At 46.2% G+C, this 17,596-nt stretch overlaps 1 protein-coding gene across 9 annotated transcripts in view; it reads left to right on the forward strand.

Annotated features, from left to right (window-relative positions):
- Positions 1–17,596, forward strand: part of LOC143766305 (uncharacterized) — a 272,862-nt gene that overhangs the window by 60,337 nt on the left and 194,929 nt on the right. For 3 of the 9 annotated variants that reach the window (XM_077253876.1, XM_077253879.1, XM_077253881.1), the window contains exons 1-2: positions 14,342–14,384; positions 14,607–14,852. The exons of 4 other annotated variants lie outside the window; for them this stretch is intronic. The gene's annotated coding sequence lies outside the window, so the exon portion shown is untranslated. Of the gene's footprint in view, positions 1–14,341; positions 14,477–14,606; positions 14,853–17,596 lie in introns of those variants that run through there. 2 more of the 9 variants (XM_077253880.1, XM_077253883.1) reach the window with 2 other exon arrangements.

Raw genomic sequence — 17,596 nt, forward strand, 5'->3', positions numbered from 1 at the left:
CACACGGCTCCGCTCCGTACACCTCGTACACACACGGCTCCGCTCCGTACACCTCATACACATACAGCTCCACTCCGTACACCTCATACACATACAGCTCCACTCCGTATACACACGGCTCTGCTCCGTACACCTCGTACACACATGGCTCCGCTGGGACACCTCGTACACACGTGGCTCCGCTCCATACACCTCGTACACACACATGGCTCTGCTCTGTACACTTCATACACGGTCCCGCTCCGTACACCTCATACACATACAGCTCCGCTCCATACACCTCGTACACACGCGGCTCCGCTCCGTCCACCTCGTACACACACGGCTCCGCTCCGTCCACCTTGTACACATGCAGCTCCGCTCCGTCCACCTCGTATACATCCGGCTCCGCTCTGTCAACCTCGTACACACCCAGCTCCGCTCCATACACCTCATACACAAACGGTTCCGCTCCATACACGTCGTACACACACAGCTCTGCTCTGTACATTTCATACTTGGTTCCGCTCCGAACACCTCATACACCTCTGCTCCGTATACACACGGCTCCGCTCCATACACTTTGTACACACACGGCTCCGCTCCGTACACCTCGTACACATGCGGCTCTGCTGCGTACACCTCGTACACACACGGCTCCGCTCCATACACCTCGTACACACGCGGCTCCGCTCCGTCCACCTCGTACACACGCGGCTCCGCTCCGTCCACCTCGTATACATCCGGCTTCGCTCTGTCCACCTCGTACACACATGGCTCCGCTCCATCCACCTCGTACACACACGGCTCCGCTCTGTCCATCTCATAGTTATATAGTTATTAAGGTTGAAGGAAGACTTTAAGTCCATCTAATTCAACCCATAGCCTAACATGCCCTAACATGTTGATCCAGAGGAAGGCAAAAAAAAACATGTGGTAAGAGTAAGCTCCACCATGGGGAAAAAAATTCCTTCCCGACCCCACATACGGCAATCAGACTAGTTCCCTGGATCAACGCCTTATCAAGGAATCTAGTATATATAACCTGTAACATTATACTTTTCCAGAAAGGTATCCAGTCCCCTCTTAAATTTAAGTAATGAATCACTCATTACAACATCATACGGCAGAGCGTTCCATAGTCTCACTGCTCTTATAGTAAAGAATCCGCATCTGTTATTATGCTTAAACCTTCTTTCCTCCAGACGTAGAGGATGCCCCCTTTGTCCCTGTCACCGATCTATGATTAAAAAGATCATCAGAAAGGTCTTTGTACTGTCCCCTCATATATTTATACATTAAAATAAGATCACCTCTTAGCCTTCGTTTTTCCAAACTAAATAGCCCCAAGTGTAATAACCTATCTTGGTATTGCAGACCCCCCAGTCCTCTAATAACCTTGGTCGCTCTTCTCTGCACCCACTCTAGTTCAGCTATGTCTTTCTTATACACCGGAGACCAGAACTGTGCACAGTATTCTAAGTGTGGTCGAACTACTGACTTGTATAGAGGTAAAATTATGTTCTCCTCATGAGCATCTATGCCTCTTTTAATGCATCCCATTATTTTATTTGCCTTTGTAACAGCTGCCTGACACTGGCCACTGAATATGAGTTTGTCATCCACCCATACACCCAGGTCTTTTTCATTGACTGTTTTGCCCAGAGTTTTAGAATTAAGCACATAGTTATACATCTTATTACTTCTACCCAAGTGCATGACCGTACATTTATCCCCATTAAAGCTCATTTGCCATTTATCAGCCCAAGCTTCTAGTTTACATAAATCATCCTGTAATATAAAATTGTCCTCCTCTGTAATTATTATACTGCAGAGTTTAGTGTCATCTGCAAATATTGAAATTCTACTCTGAATGCCCCCTACAAGGTCATTAATAAATATGTTAAAAAGAAGAGGGCCCAGTACTGACCCCTGTGGTACCCCACTGCTAACCGCGACCCTGTCCGAGTGTGCTCCATTAATAACCACCCTTTGTTTCCTGTCCCTGAGCCAGCTCTCAACCCACTTGCACATATTTTCCCCTTTCCCCATTATTCTCATTTTATGTATCAACCTTTTATGTGGCACCGTATCAAAAGCTTTTGAAAAGTCCATATACACTACATCCACTGGGCTCCCTTGGTCCAGTCCGGAACTGACCTCTTCATAGAAGCTGATCAAATTAGTCTGCCATGATCGGTCCCTAGTAAACCCGTGCTGATACTGGGTCATGAGGTTATTCCTCTTCAGATACTCCAGTATAGCATCTCTTAGAATGCCCTCCAGGATTTTACCCACAGTAGAGGTTAAGCTTACTGGCCTATAATTTCCGAGTTCAGTTTTTGTCCCCTTTTTGAATATTGGCACCACATTTGCTATACGCCAGTCCTGTGGTACAGACCCTGTTATTATGGACTCTTTAAAGATTAAAAATAATGGTCTATCAATGACTGTACTTAATTCCTGCAGTACTCGGGGGTGTATACCATCCGGGCCCGGAGATTTGTCAATTTTTGTGATTTTTAGACGCCGCCGTACTTCCTGCTGGGTTAAGCAGGTAACATTTAATTGGGAATTTTTATCACTAGTCATATTGTCTGCCATGGGATTTTCTTTTGTAAATACTGATGAAAAAAAGTCATTTAGCATATTGGCTTTTTCCTCATCCTTATCCACCATTTCACCCAGACTATTTTTAAGGGGGCCAACACTATCATTTTTTAGTTTCTTACTATTTATGTAGTTAAAGAATATTTTGGGGTTATTTTTGTTCTCTCTAGCAATGAGTCTCTCTGTCTCAATCTTTGCTGCCTTGATTTGCTTTTTACAGAATTTATTTAATTTTTTGTATTTATTTAATGCCTCCTCACTACCTACTTCCTTTAATTCTCTAAATGCTTTCTTTTTGTCACTTATTGCGCCCCTTACAGCTCTATTTAGCCATATTGGTTTCCTCCTATTTCTAGTATGTTTATTCCCATACGGTATATACTGTGCACAGGTCCTATCCAGGATGCTAATAAACGTCTCCCATTTTCTTTGTGTACTTTTATGTCTCAGGATATCGTCCCAGTTAATTGCACCAAGATCCTCTCTCATCCGTTGGAAATTTGCCCTCCTGAAGTTTAGTGTCCTTGTCACCCCTCTACTACACATCTTATTAAAGGAGACATGAAAACTCATTATTTTGTGATCACTATTCCCAAAGTGACCCCCAACCCTTATATTTGATATGCGGTCTGGCCTGTTGGTTAATATTAGGTCTAGCCGTGCCCCCCTTCTTGTTGGGTCCTGAACCAGTTGTGAAAGGTAATTGTCTCTCATAGTTGTCCAAAACCAATTACCTTTACTGGAATTGCAGGTTTCTGTTCCCCAATCTATTTCAGGGTAGTTGAAGTCCCCCATAATAATGACTTCTCCTTGAGTCGCAGCTTCATCTATTTGCTTTACGAGGATATTCTCCATTGCTTCCATTATTTTTGGAGATTTATAACAAACCCCTATCAGTAATTTATTATTTTTTCCCCCTCCCCTTATCTCCACCCACAGGGACTCTACATTTTCATTAGATTCACCTATATTATCACGCAGGATGGGTTTTAAGGTCGATTTTACATACAGACACACCCCACCCCCTCGCTTATCTGTACGGTCATTTCTGAAAAGGCTATAGCCCTGCAAGTTAACAGCCCTGCAAGTTAACAGCCCAGTCATGGCTCTCATCCAGCCATGTTTCAGATATCCCCACCATGTCATAATTATGTTCCAACAACATTAGTTCTAATTCGTCCATTTTGTTGGTGAGGCTTCTGGCATTAGTATACATGCACTTGATGTTCCTCTCTGTACCTCTATTCTTTCTTAAATTACTAACTGTTCTAACCCCACCCCCCATGCCACCGCCACCCCCAACTTCCTTATTTGTGCCCAGGTCTCTATCTGCCCTATCTTCCCCTCCTATAAAATGAATACCCTCCCCCCCAATCCCTAGTTTAAACACTCCTCCAACCTTCTAACCATTTTCTCCCCCAGCACAGCTGCACCTTCCCCATTGAGGTGCAGCCCATCCCTAGCGTAGAGCCTGTAGCCAACTGAGAAGTCGGCCCAGTTCTGCAGGAACCCAAACCCCTCCTTCCTACACCAATTCTTGAGCCACTTATTAACCTCCCTAATCTCCCGTTGCCTCTCTGGCGTGGCACGTGGTACAGGCAGTATTTAGGAAAATACCACGTTGGAGGTCCTTGCTTTCAGCTTGCAGACTAATTCCCTGAAATCATCTTTAAGGACCTTCCACCTACCTCTAACTTTGTCATTTGTGCCAATGTGCACCATGACCGCTGGGTCCTCCGCTCCATACACCTCTTACTCAAACGGTTCTGCTCTGTACACTTCATACTTGAGTCCTCTCCGTACACCTCATACACACACTGCTGCGCTCCGTATACACCTCTTAGGGCCCCTTTCCACTTGTGAGGAAAACGGACGAGTGCAATCCGATAAAAAATCGGATTGCACTCGGACCAATGTTATTCAATAGGTGTCTTTTCATTTGCGATTTTTTTTCTCAGCCGAAATCGGACTGAGAAAAATCTGGATCGGCTGAGAAAAAAATCGCAGCATGCTGCGTATTGCTGCGATTCTCGGACGAGACTCGCCAATGCAAGTCAATGGGTGCGAGAAAAAAATCGCACAGCACTCGCACCATGCGAGTTCTGTCCGATTTTTACGCACCGGTGTCCTTTGAAAAGCCGGTAATTCAGCGTGGTGTACAGTAAAATCACACTGACAGGTTAGAATAGAGTAGATATATACACATAGAATAGGTATATATACATATATATATATGTCAGTGAGACACCTATATATGTATATTTATATTTAATGCAGCGCTAGATAGCATAAAAGCCGCTAATTCAATTGCCGGCTTTTGCTCTCTCCTACCCAAACCCGACAGGATATGAGACATGGTTTACATACAGTAAACCATCTCATATCCCTTCTTTTATTACATATTCCTCTTTACTATTGTAAGAAGTGTCTGTGTGTCAAATTTGGGGGCTCTAGCTATGAAATTAAAGGGTTAAATCGCGGAAAAAATTGGCGTGGGCTCCCACGCAATTTTCTCCGCCAGAGCGGTAAAGCCAGTGACTGAGGGCAGATATTAATAGCCTAGAGAGGGTCCATGGTTATTGCCCCCCCTGGCTACAAACATCTGCCCCCAGCCACCCCAGAAAAGGCACATCTGGAAGATGCGCCTATTCTGGCACTTGGCCACTCTTCCCACTCCCGTGTAGCGGTGGGATATGGGGTAATGAAGGGTTAATGTCACCTTGCTATTGTAAGGTGACATTAAGCCAGATTAATAATGGAGAGGCGTCAATTATGACACCTATCCATTATTAATCCAATTGTATGAAATGGTTAAAAAAAACACACACACAATATTGCAAAGTATTTTAATGAAATAAACACACAGGTTGTTGTAATATTTTATTGCTCTCTCAATCCACCTGAAGACCATCGTTCTGTAACAAATTAAAAATAATAAACCAACAATATACATACCTTCCGTAGATCTGTGACGTCCCACGATGTAAACCCATCTGAAGGGGTTAAAATATTTTACAGGCAGGAGTTTGCTATAATGCAGCTGTGCTCGTGCCTGTAAACCCCGGGGAATGAAGGTAATGTAGGTCAATGACCTATAGTTACCTTCAGTCGCGGTGATGCGCCCCCTGCTGGATGTCCTCATATAACGTCGAGCGTGGGAAAAAGTTCCCAGGCTGCAGTTCATGAGGACATCCAGCAGAGGGCGCATCACCGCGACTGAAGGTAACTATAGGTCATTGACCTACATTACCTTCATTCCCCGGGGTTTACAGGCAGGAGCACAGCTGCATTATAGCAGAGCTCCTGCCTGTAAAATATTTTAACCCCTTCAGATGGATTTACATCGTGGGACGTCACAGATCTACGGAAGGTATGTATATTGTTGGTTTATTATTTTTAATTTGTTACAGAACGATGGTCTTCAGGTGGATTGAGAGAGCAATAAAATATTACAACAACCTGTGTGTTTATTTCATTAAAATACTTTGCAATATTGTGTGTGTGTTTTCTTAACCATTTCATACAATTGGATTAATAATGGATAGGTGTCATAATTGACGCCTCTCCATTATTAATCTGGCTTAATGTCACCATACAATAGCAAGGTGACATTAACCCTTCATTACCCCATGTCCCACCGCTACACGGGAGTGGGAAGAATGTGGCCAAGTGCAAGAATAGGCGCATCTTCCAGATGTGCCTTTTCTAGGGTGGCTGGGGGCAGATGTTTGTAGCCAGGGGAGGCCAATCACCATGGACCCTCTCCTGGCTATTAATATCTGCCCTCAGTCACTGGCTTTACCGCTCTGGCGGAGAAAATTGCACGGGCGCCCACGCCAATTTTTTCCACGATTTAACCCTTTAATTTCATAGCTAGAGCCCCCAAATTTGACACACAGACACTTCTTACATTCGTGAAGAGGAATATGTAATAAAAGAAGGGATATGAGATGGTTTACTGTATGTAAACCATGTCTCATATCCTGTCGGGTTTGGGTAGGAGAGAGCAAAAGCCGGCAATTGAATTAGCGGCTTTTATGCTATCTAGCGCTGCATTAAATATAAATATACATATATAGGTGTCTCACTGATATATATATATGTATATATACACATTCTATGTGTATATATCTATTCTATTCTAACCTGTCAGTGTGATTTTACTGTACACAGCACTGATTTGCCGGCTTTTCAAAGGACACCGGTGCGTACAAATCGGACAGTAATACGGATGTCATACGGATGATGCGATTACAAAAAACGGATGATGCAATTAAAAATCGCATTGCACTCGCATGACACTCGCATGACAATCGCATACGTTACATCCGTTTTTTCGGTCCAGATTACGGACCGTTTTTTCTCTCGCAAGTGGAAGGGGACTCTTATACATAGCAAATTGTCATGATCTCTGCAGGCAGAGATCATAGCAAGCCTATAGAGGGACAAGCTCTCGGAAGATGGAACTATACTGACCATGAACTAAGCCTGCCGCGCAACTAGAAATAGCCAGGTAGCATTTCCTATTTATTGCTAGATGCCCAGCTCTGGCCTAAGACCTAAATAGCTAGCAGAGGGAAATATAAGACCTGGCTCACCTCTAGAGAAATATTCCAAAGAAGACAGTAGCCCCCCACATATAATGACGGTGAGTTCAGATGAAACAACAAACGCAGCAGGAAAATAGTCTTAGCAAATTTGAGGTCCGCTTACTAGATAGCAGAAGACAGATAGTATACTTTCATGGTCAGCAGAAAAACACTAACAAAACACCATCCAGAGATTACCTTAAACTCTGGCATTAACTCATAACACCAGAGTAGCAATCCCTGATCAACGAGAGCTTTCCAGACACAGTAACAAAACTTCAGCTGTGAACTGGAACAAATAGGCAAAACGAAACATGGACAAAAGTCCAACTTATCTAGTAGTTGTCAGAAGCAGGAACAAGCACTGAGAGGCATCAGATAACATTGTTGACCGGCAAGAAACCACCAGAGAAATGAGCTTAAATAGCGACACCCACTACTGATGGAAACAGGTGAAACAGGAAAGAGGATGACAAGTCCAATTCCACAAGCGGCCACCGGGGGAGCCCAGAATCCAAATTCACAACAGTACCCCCCCCTCAAGGAGGGGGCACCGAACCCTCACCAGATCCACCAGGGCGACCAGGATGAGCCCTATGGAAGGCACGAACAAGATCAGAAGCATGAACATCAGATGCATTGACCCAAGAATTATCCTCCTGGCCGTAACCCTTCCAATTGACCAGATACTGGAGTCTCCGTCTGGAAACACGAGAGTCCAAAATTTTCTCCACAACGTACTCCAACTCACCCTCAACTAACACCGGAGCAGGAGGCTCAACTGAAGGTACAACAGGTACCTCATACCTGCGCAATAACGACCGATGAAAAACGTTATGAATGGAAAAGGACGCAGGGAGGTCCAAACGGAAAGAAACAGGATTAAGAATCTCCAATATTCTATAAGGGCCGATGAACCGAGGTTTAAACTTAGGAGAAGAGACCCTCATAGGGACAAAACGAGAAGACAACCACACCAAATCTCCAACACAAAGCCGAGAACCAACACGACGATGACGGTTGGCAAAACGCTGAGTCTTCTCCTGGGACAACTTCAAATTGTCCATAACCTGCCCCCAGATGTGATGCAATCTCTCCACCACCGCATCCACTCCAGGACAATCCGAGGATTCCACCTGACCGGAGGAAAATCGAGGGTGAAACCCCGAATTACAGAAAAACGGGGACACCAAGGTGGAAGAGCTGGCCCGATTATTGAGGGCGAACTCTGCCAATGGCAAAAAAGCAACCCAATCATCCTGGTCAGCAGAGACAAAACACCTCAGATATGTCTCCAGGGTCTGATTAGTCCGCTCGGTCTGGCCATTAGTCTGAGGGTGAAAAGCAGATGAAAAAGACAAATCTATGCCCATCCTAGCACAGAATGCCCGCCAAAATCTAGACACAAATTGGGTACCTCTGTCAGAAACAATATTCTCAGGAATACCGTGCAATCGGACAACATTCTGAAAAAACAGAGGAACCAACTCAGAAGAAGAAGGCAACTTGGGCAGAGGAACCAAATGGACCATTTTAGAGAAACGGTCACAGACCACCCAGATGACAGACATCTTCTGGGAAACAGGCAGATCTGAAATAAAATCCATCGAGATGTGTGTCCAAGGCCTCTTAGGAATAGGCAAGGGCAACAGCAGTCCGCTAGCCCGAGAACTACAAGACTTGGCCCGAGCACAAATGTCACATGACTGCACAAAGACTCGCACATCTCGTGACAGGGAAGGCCACCAGAAGGATCTTGCCACCAAATCCCTGGTACCAAAAATTCCGGGATGACCTGCCAATGCAGAAGAATGTACCTCAGAGATGACTCTACTGGTCCAATCATCCGGAACAAACAGTCTATCAGGCGGACAACGATCCGGTCTATCCGCCTGAAACTCTTGCAAGGACCGCCGCAGATCAGGAGAAACGGCCGACAAAATTACTCCCTCCCTAAGGATACCTGTGGGTTCAGCATTACCAGGAGAGTCCGGGTCAAAACTCCTAGAAAGGGCATCTGCCTTAACATTCTTAGAACCCGGTAGGTATGACACCACAAAATTAAAGCGAGAAAAAAATAAAGACCAGCGCGCCTGTCTAGGATTCAGGCGCCTGGCAGTCTCAAGATAAATCAAATTTTTGTGGTCAGTCAATACCACCACCCGATGCTTAGCCCCCTCTAGCCAATGGCGCCACTCCTCAAACGCCCACTTCATGGCCAAAAGCTCCCTATTCCCAACATCATAATTCCGCTCTGCGGGCGAAAATTTGCGAGAAAAGAAGGCACAAGGCCTAATGACGGAGCAGTCGGAACCTTTCTGCGACAACACTGCCCCAGCTCCGATCTCCGAAGCGTCAACCTCAACCTGAAAAGGCAGATTCACATCAGGCTGACGTAACACAGGGGCAGAGGCAAAACGGTGCTTAAGCTCCTGAAAGGCCTCTACAGCATGAGGGGACCAATTAGCAACATCAGCGCCATGTCTGGTCAAATCAGTCAGTGGTTTAACGACATCCGAAAAACCAGCAATAAATCGGCGGTAAAAGTTGGCAAAGCCCAAAAATCTCTGAAGACCCTTAAGAGAGGAGGGCTGAGTCCAGTCACAAATAGCTTGCACCTTGACGGGATCCATCTCAATGGAAGAGGGAGAAAAAATATACCCCAAAAAGGAAATTTTCTGGACCCCAAAAACGCACTTAGACCCCTTCACACATAAAGAATTAAACCGCAGAACCTGAAAAACTCTCCTGACCTGCTGGACATGAGAGTCCCAGTCATCAGAAAAAATCAGAATATCATCCAGATATATTATCATAAATTTATCCAGAAAATCGCGGAAAATATCATGCATAAAAGACTGGAAAACTGAAGGGGCATTAGAAAGACCAAAAGGCATGACCAAATACTCAAAGTGGCCCTCGGGCGTATTAAATGCGGTCTTCCACTCATCCCCCTGCCTGATCCGCACCAAATTATACGCCCCACGAAGATCAATTTTAGAGAACCACTTAGCACCCTCTATACGAGCAAACAAATCAGTAAGCAATGGCAATGGGTATTGGTACTTAACAGTGATCTTATTCAGAAGCCGATAATCAATACATGGTCTCAAAGAGCCGTCCTTTTTTGAGACAAAGAAAAACCCAGCTCCCAAGGGAGAAGAAGATGGACGAATATGTCCCTTTTCCAAAGACTCCTTTATATATTCCCGCATAGCAGCATGTTCCGGCACAGACAGATTAAACAAACGACCCTTTGGATATTTGCAACCCGGTATCAAATCTATGGCACAATCGCACTCACGGTGCGGAGGTAACGACCCAAGCTTGGGTTCGTCAAAGACGTCTTGATAATCTGAGAGGAACTCAGGGACTTCAGAGGGAATGGACGACGAAATAGAAACCAAAGGTAAGTCCCCATGAATACCCTTACATCCCCAGCTCAACACAGACATTGCTCTCCAGTCCAAGACTGGATTGTGAGACTGCAACCATGGCAATCCCAGCACCAAATCGTCATGTAAATTATACAGCACCAGGAAACGAATAATCTCCTGGTGATCCGGATTGATACGCATGGTTACTTGTGTCCAGTATTGTGGTTTATTATTAGCCAATGGGGTGGAGTCAATCCCCTTCAGAGGAATAAGAGTCTCCAAAGGCTCTAAATCAAAACCACAACGATTGGCAAAGGACCGATCCATAAGACTCAGAGCGGCGCCAGAGTCAACATAGGCGTCCGTGGCAATGGATGACAAAGAGCAAATCAGGGTTACAGACAAAATAAACTTAGACTGAATGGTGCCAATGGAAACAGACTTATCAAGCTTCTTTGTACGCCTAGAGCATGCTGATATAACATGAGCAGAATCCCCACAATAGAAGCACAATCCATTCTTCCGTCTAAAATTCTGTCGCTCGCTCCTGGACAGAATTCTATCACACTGCATACTTTCTGGCGTCTTTTCCATAGACACCGCCAGATGGTGCACCGGTTTGCGCTCCCGCAGACGCCTATCAATCTGAATAGCCATTGTCATGGACTCATTCAGACCTGCAGGCACAGGGAACCCCACCATAACATCCTTAACGGCATCAGAGAGACCTTCTCTGAAAGTTGCCGCCAAGGCGCACTCATTCCACTGAGTAAGCACAGACCATTTACGGAATTTTTGGCAGTAAACCTCAGCTTCGTCTTGCCCCTGAGATAGTGCCATCAAAGTTTTTTCTGCCTGAAGTTCCAAATGAGGTTCCTCATAAAGCAAGCCCAAGGCCAGAAAAAACGCATCCGCAACGCAGGATCCCCTGCTGGCAATGAGAAGGCCCAATCTTGAGGGTCACCCCTGAGCAAGGAAATCACAATCCTAACCTGCTGAGCAGGGTCTCCAGCTGAACGAGACTTCAGGGACAAATAAAGCTTACAATTATTTCGGAAATTCTGGAAGCTAGCTCTATTCCCTGTGAAGAACTCCGGCAAAGGAATTCTCGGCTCAGATACTGGAGCATGTACCACAAAATCTTGTAAATTTTGTACTTTCGTGATGAGATTATTCAAACCCGCAGTTACACTCTGAAGATCCATTATTGTCAGGTGCACACAGAGCCATACAGAGATTAGGAGGAGAGAGAGAAAAAAAAAAAGACTGCAGCAAGGCAAACTGGAGGAAAAAAAAAAAAAAAAAACAATTCCAGCAGACTTCTTATAACTCTCCTTTCTCAACCTGGGTCTTTAACACTTTATGGGCCGGTCAAACTGTCATGATCTCTGCAGGCAGAGATCATAGCAAGCCTATAGAGGGACAAGCTCTCGGAAGATGGAACTATACTGACCATGAACTAAGCCTGCCGCGCAACTAGAAATAGCCAGGTAGCATTTCCTATTTATTGCTAGATGCCCAGCTCTGGCCTAAGACCTAAATAGCTAGCAGAGGGAAATATAAGACCTGGCTCACCTCTAGAGAAATATTCCAAAGAAGACAGTAGCCCCCCACATATAATGACGGTGAGTTCAGATGAAACAACAAACGCAGCAGGAAAATAGTCTTAGCAAATTTGAGGTCCGCTTACTAGATAGCAGAAGACAGATAGTATACTTTCATGGTCAGCAGAAAAACACTAACAAAACACCATCCAGAGATTACCTTAAACTCTGGCATTAACTCATAACACCAGAGTAGCAATCCCTGATCAACGAGAGCTTTCCAGACACAGTAACAAAACTTCAGCTGTGAACTGGAACAAATAGGCAAAACGAAACATGGACAAAAGTCCAACTTATCTAGTAGTTGTCAGAAGCAGGAACAAGCACTGAGAGGCATCAGATAACATTGTTGACCGGCAAGAAACCACCAGAGAAATGAGCTTAAATAGCGACACCCACTACTGATGGAAACAGGTGAAACAGGAAAGAGGATGACAAGTCCAATTCCACAAGCGGCCACCGGGGGAGCCCAGAATCCAAATTCACAACAGCAAATAGATCAATGGCTGCATTGAATTTTACTGTACTAAAGCAAGGAAATGTGCGATACATGAAATGTGAATAGCTTAATGGCTTGTGAAATCTATAAAAAAACACACGAGATGCTTAGCACAAGATTTGGCTCAAAAATGTGAGCCCATCCACCAAACGTCAAGGTAATCTCAAATCGGATGGGTTATGCACCAGTTCAGACTAGATTGCTGTTCAGTCAGTTTTCCTACATTTACTATGTACTGTTTTTTCTGACTTGAACGCCCCGCCCTTCACCACGCTGTGATTTTAATTACATCCAAACACAGTTGGTTCCGACCTTCCTATAAATGCAGGCTTTACCATGTTATTAGCCATAGGTAAGTGTTCACACTAGGCAGTCAGGTTAGTTACCCATCCGATCTGAGATTACCTTGACGTTTGGTGGATGGGCTCACATTTTTTGTCCAAATCTTGTGCTAAGAATCTGTGTTTTTTCATAGATTTCACAAGCCATTATGCTATTCACATTTCATGTATCGCACATTTCCTTGCTTTAGTACAGCTGAGTGCAGCCATTGATCTATTTGCTATGTAAGTCTTTTTTGGTTATGCACCAGTTCAGACTAGATTGCTGTTCAGTTAGTTTTCCTATATTTACACCTCGTACACACGCGGCTCCGCTCCGTACACCTCGTTCACACACGGCTCCGCTCCGTACACCTCGTACACACACGGCTCTGCTCTGTACACTTCATACACGGTTCCACTCCGTACACCTCATACACACACAGCTCCGCTCCGTATACACACGGCTCCGCTCTGTACACCTCGTACACACGCGGCTCTGCTCCGTACACCTCGTACACACGCGGCACTGCTCCGTACACCTCGTACACGCGCGGCTCTGCTCCGTACACCTCGTACACACACGCGGCTCTGCTCCGTACACCTCGTACACGCGCGGCTCTGTTCCGTACACCTCGTACACGCGCGGCTCTGCTCCGTACACCTCGTACACGCGCGGCTCTGCTCCGTACACGCACGGATCTGCTCCGTACACCTCGTACACGCGCGGCTCTGCTCCGTACACCTCGTACACGCGCGGCTCTGCTCCGTACACCTCGTACACGCGCGGCTCTGCTCCGTACACCTCGTACACGCGCGGCTCTGCTCCGTACACCTCGTACACGCGCGGCTCTGCTCCGTACACCTCGTACACGCGCGGCTCTGCTCCGTACACCTCGTACACGCGCGGCTCTGCTCCGTACACCTCGTACACGCGCGGCTCTGCTCCGTACACCTCGTACACGCACGGCTCCGTTCCGTACACCTCGTACACACGCGGCTCCTCTCCGCACACCTCGTACACACACGCCTCTGCTCCGTACACCTCGTACACACGCGGCTCCGCTCCGTACACCTCGTACACACGCGGCTCCGTACACCTCGTACACACACGCCTCCGCTCCGTACACCTCGTACACACACCGCTCCGCTCTGTACACCTCGTAGACACGCGGCTCCGCTCTGTACACCTCGTACGGCTCTGCTACATCCACACTGTAAACCCTCCTGACCCCACACATAAACTTCCCCTCATCCAGCACCATGACAACCAGCACAGCAGAGTCCTGCATACACCCAGAGGTCCCTGATCATATGACCCCTGACTCCTCCCCTCCTGTGACCTCATCACAGGTCCTGTGTGCACAGAGCAGCCATATATGTGGAGTGCGGCTCTGCAGGTGGAGGTAGGTGCTGGAGCCCCGTTATTCTCTATCAGGATTGGCCGCTGTTCACACTCGGCCTTTTTTCTTCCTGTTGCACTTCCTTCCCCCATGCGGTTGGTACAGTCACTGATACAATCTGTAGTGTTTCCAAGTGATGATTCCTGTTGCTGTCTCTCTTCCTTCTCTATCACTTTCCCTCACTCTCGGCTGTTTTCACCTCATTGTGTTTTCGCTTTTTCCCAGTCACCATGAATTGCCAGCCGATGGCTCCCGTGTTCTCCGTCTTCTTTCTCACAGACCTGTGATTTGCGTTTGCGAGTCTGATCCTCAGGACATAACAAGGTCGGACAGCTCCGGTTACTTTATTCCTTGCTGACCATCGGCAGGTCACTACCTTATTTATAATCCCAAGGTGTCTAGGTTCCGACAAAAACCAGAGGCATAAAGAAGCCCAGGATACCTCAGAGGAGGCTCGGATTGGCCCATAAGGTAACCAGAGAATCCCCACGTGGGCCCCTGTGCAGATTTAAGCCCCCAACCCCACTGTATGGGCAGTACTTTCCATAATTCACTTGATTCACTCTGTACAGAAAAAAAGCAGCATCTCATCATTAACCAAACTCCCCTGTTTATTGTTATATAGAGGTATAGGTGAATTTGTGAATGAGGGTAGTGTATTATTTGTATGCAGGTGAAAAGTGCCCCCCTCCCAAAGTCAATGTTACTGGTGTGCCCTTCGAACCCCAGTCTCACTGCCTCAGAGTATATGAAACCAAACATTAATCTTTACTAAATACATAAACAAAAACAGCAACAAGTTAGATCAGAGTGCTACTGTTAAAGTGCAGGGATACACGGCATACAAATGCCAGGCAGACGGAAGTATTACAAGTAGTACCAAAGAGAAGTCTGTGCAGTATCACCAACCTATTCCTGCCTACTACAGATTATTGGTAATGCAAAGTACACACAGCGGCCTTTGGCACAGTACTTTCACAAATAAGGGTTGCAGAGTGCACACAGCGGCTTTCAGCACAGTAATTTCTCAAATAGGGGTTGCAGAGTACACACAGTGGCCTTCGGCACAGTACTTTCACATATAGGAGTTGCAGAGTACACACAGCGGCTTTCGGCACATTACTATCACATATACGGGTTGCAGAGTACACACAGTGGCCTTCGGCACAGTACTTTCACATATAGGAGTTGCAGAGTACACACAGCGGCTTTCGGCACAGTACTATCACATATAGGGGTTGCAGAGTACACAGCGGCTTTCGGCACAGTACTATCATATATAGGGCTTGCAGAGTACGCAAAGTTGCTTTCGGTACAGTACTATCATATATAGGGCTTACAGAGTACATACAGCGTTTTATTTGCAGACTGTGCAGTCAGAATCTGTCCATCACTCCAGCTGCCTCCTATCTCTACACTAATGAGAGCATAATGGTGGTGGAACTCATGATCCAGCTTTTATACTGGTTGCACCAGCCAATCACTGCCATGCCAGTATTTGACATGGCTGGGAAGGCTCCAGAAGTGCCCACAGTCTAAATGTATGTTGATTGGCTGCGCAATTTCCAGTTTGGGTTCGCTCATGCCTAGTTGGGATATAGTTTCGGGTTAGGTGTTCTAAGTCTTATAGGGGTTGCCACTACTGGGACAGCCCCTTCTTAAACTAAATGTTCGGCTCTGATAATATAGTAAAGCCTATACTCACATCCCGTGCTGGCGCTGTTCCAGCGGTGTCTGCACTCGCGGTCCCGGGGTTGGGACATGTGATGCCATCACCCAATTAGCGCTGGTGTCACTGTCTTCCGCCTTTGGACAGACTGAACTTGAAGAAGTCCGGGATGAGCTTTCGGTACAGTACTATCACATATAGGGGTTGCAGAGTACATATAGCGGCTTTCAGCACAGTACTATCATATATAGGGGTTGCAGAGTAGACACAGCGGCTTTCGGTACAGTACTATCACATATAGGGGTTGCAGAGTACACACAGCATCCTTCGGCACAGTACTATCATATATAGGAGTTGCAGAGTACACACAGCGGCTTTCAGCACAGTACTATCATATATATAGGGGTTGCAGAGTATACACAGTGGCTTTCGGTACAGTACTATCACATATAGGGGTTGCAGAGTACATGTAGCGGCTTTCAGCACAGTACTATCATATAGGGCTTGCAGAGTACACACTGCGGCTTTCGGCACAGTACTATCATATATAGTGCTTGCAGAGTACACACAGCGGCTTTTGGCACAGTGCTATCAAATATAGGGCTTGCAGAGTACACACATTGGCTTTCGGCACAGTACTACCATACATAGGGGTTGCAGAGTAAACACAGCGTCTTTCGGCACAGTACTGTAGAGTTGCAGGGATTGGGATGTCGTCACGGACAGGAGGCAGATCAAGAGTTAACAAATTTATTAAGAGATGTAAACTCCATGCAGGGAGAGAAAGGGTATGGAAGGCAAAGGATAAAACGTTATGGGAACTGGAGGGGGGAGCGGGATAAACAGGTGTTAGGAGAATGTTCAAAAACAGGAAGCAGTGTACAACTTATCAGTCTGTCCGCTTCTTGATTGCAGCGTCTCAGTTTCCAACGATGGCACCGACAACAGCGACACGTGATGTCTCTGGGTTGTCCTGGATCGACGGAGGTCTGGTTCCTTGAAGCAGATAGAGAGTCTTTGCGATACTAGGCGTGTTATGACCTGGTGGGTACGGAGCGGTACTGAGATGACCTGGTGGGCAAAACCAATCATGGACTCGCTACGGAGCAGCACTGAAATGACCTGGTGGGTAAAACAAAAATAGGACTAGCTCTGAGGAGGTGGTAACTTTACTGACCACAATCCCTACTCCTAACACCAACACTAGAAATAGCCGTGGAGCGTACCTAACTCTGCCTAGACGCCTCTGCACAGCCTAAGAACTAGCTACCCCTGAAGATGGAAACGGAAAGCTATCTCGCCTCAGAGAAACCCCCAAAGGAAGATAGCCCCCCACAAATATTGACGGTGAGTGGAGAGGGAAATGACAAACTCAGAAATGAAACTAGATTTTTTAGCAAAGGAGGCCAATACTATTTAAATAGACAGAGATAGAAAAGGTTGCTGTGCGGTCAGTATAAAAACTAAAAGTCCACGCAGAGTTTACAAAAATAACCACCACACCGACTCACGGTGTGGAGGGGCAAATCTGCGACCCCAGAGCTTC

The sequence above is a fragment of the Ranitomeya variabilis genome, chromosome 4 (assembly GCF_051348905.1).
Source record: "Ranitomeya variabilis isolate aRanVar5 chromosome 4, aRanVar5.hap1, whole genome shotgun sequence".
Taxonomy (NCBI): Eukaryota; Metazoa; Chordata; class Amphibia; order Anura; family Dendrobatidae; genus Ranitomeya; species Ranitomeya variabilis.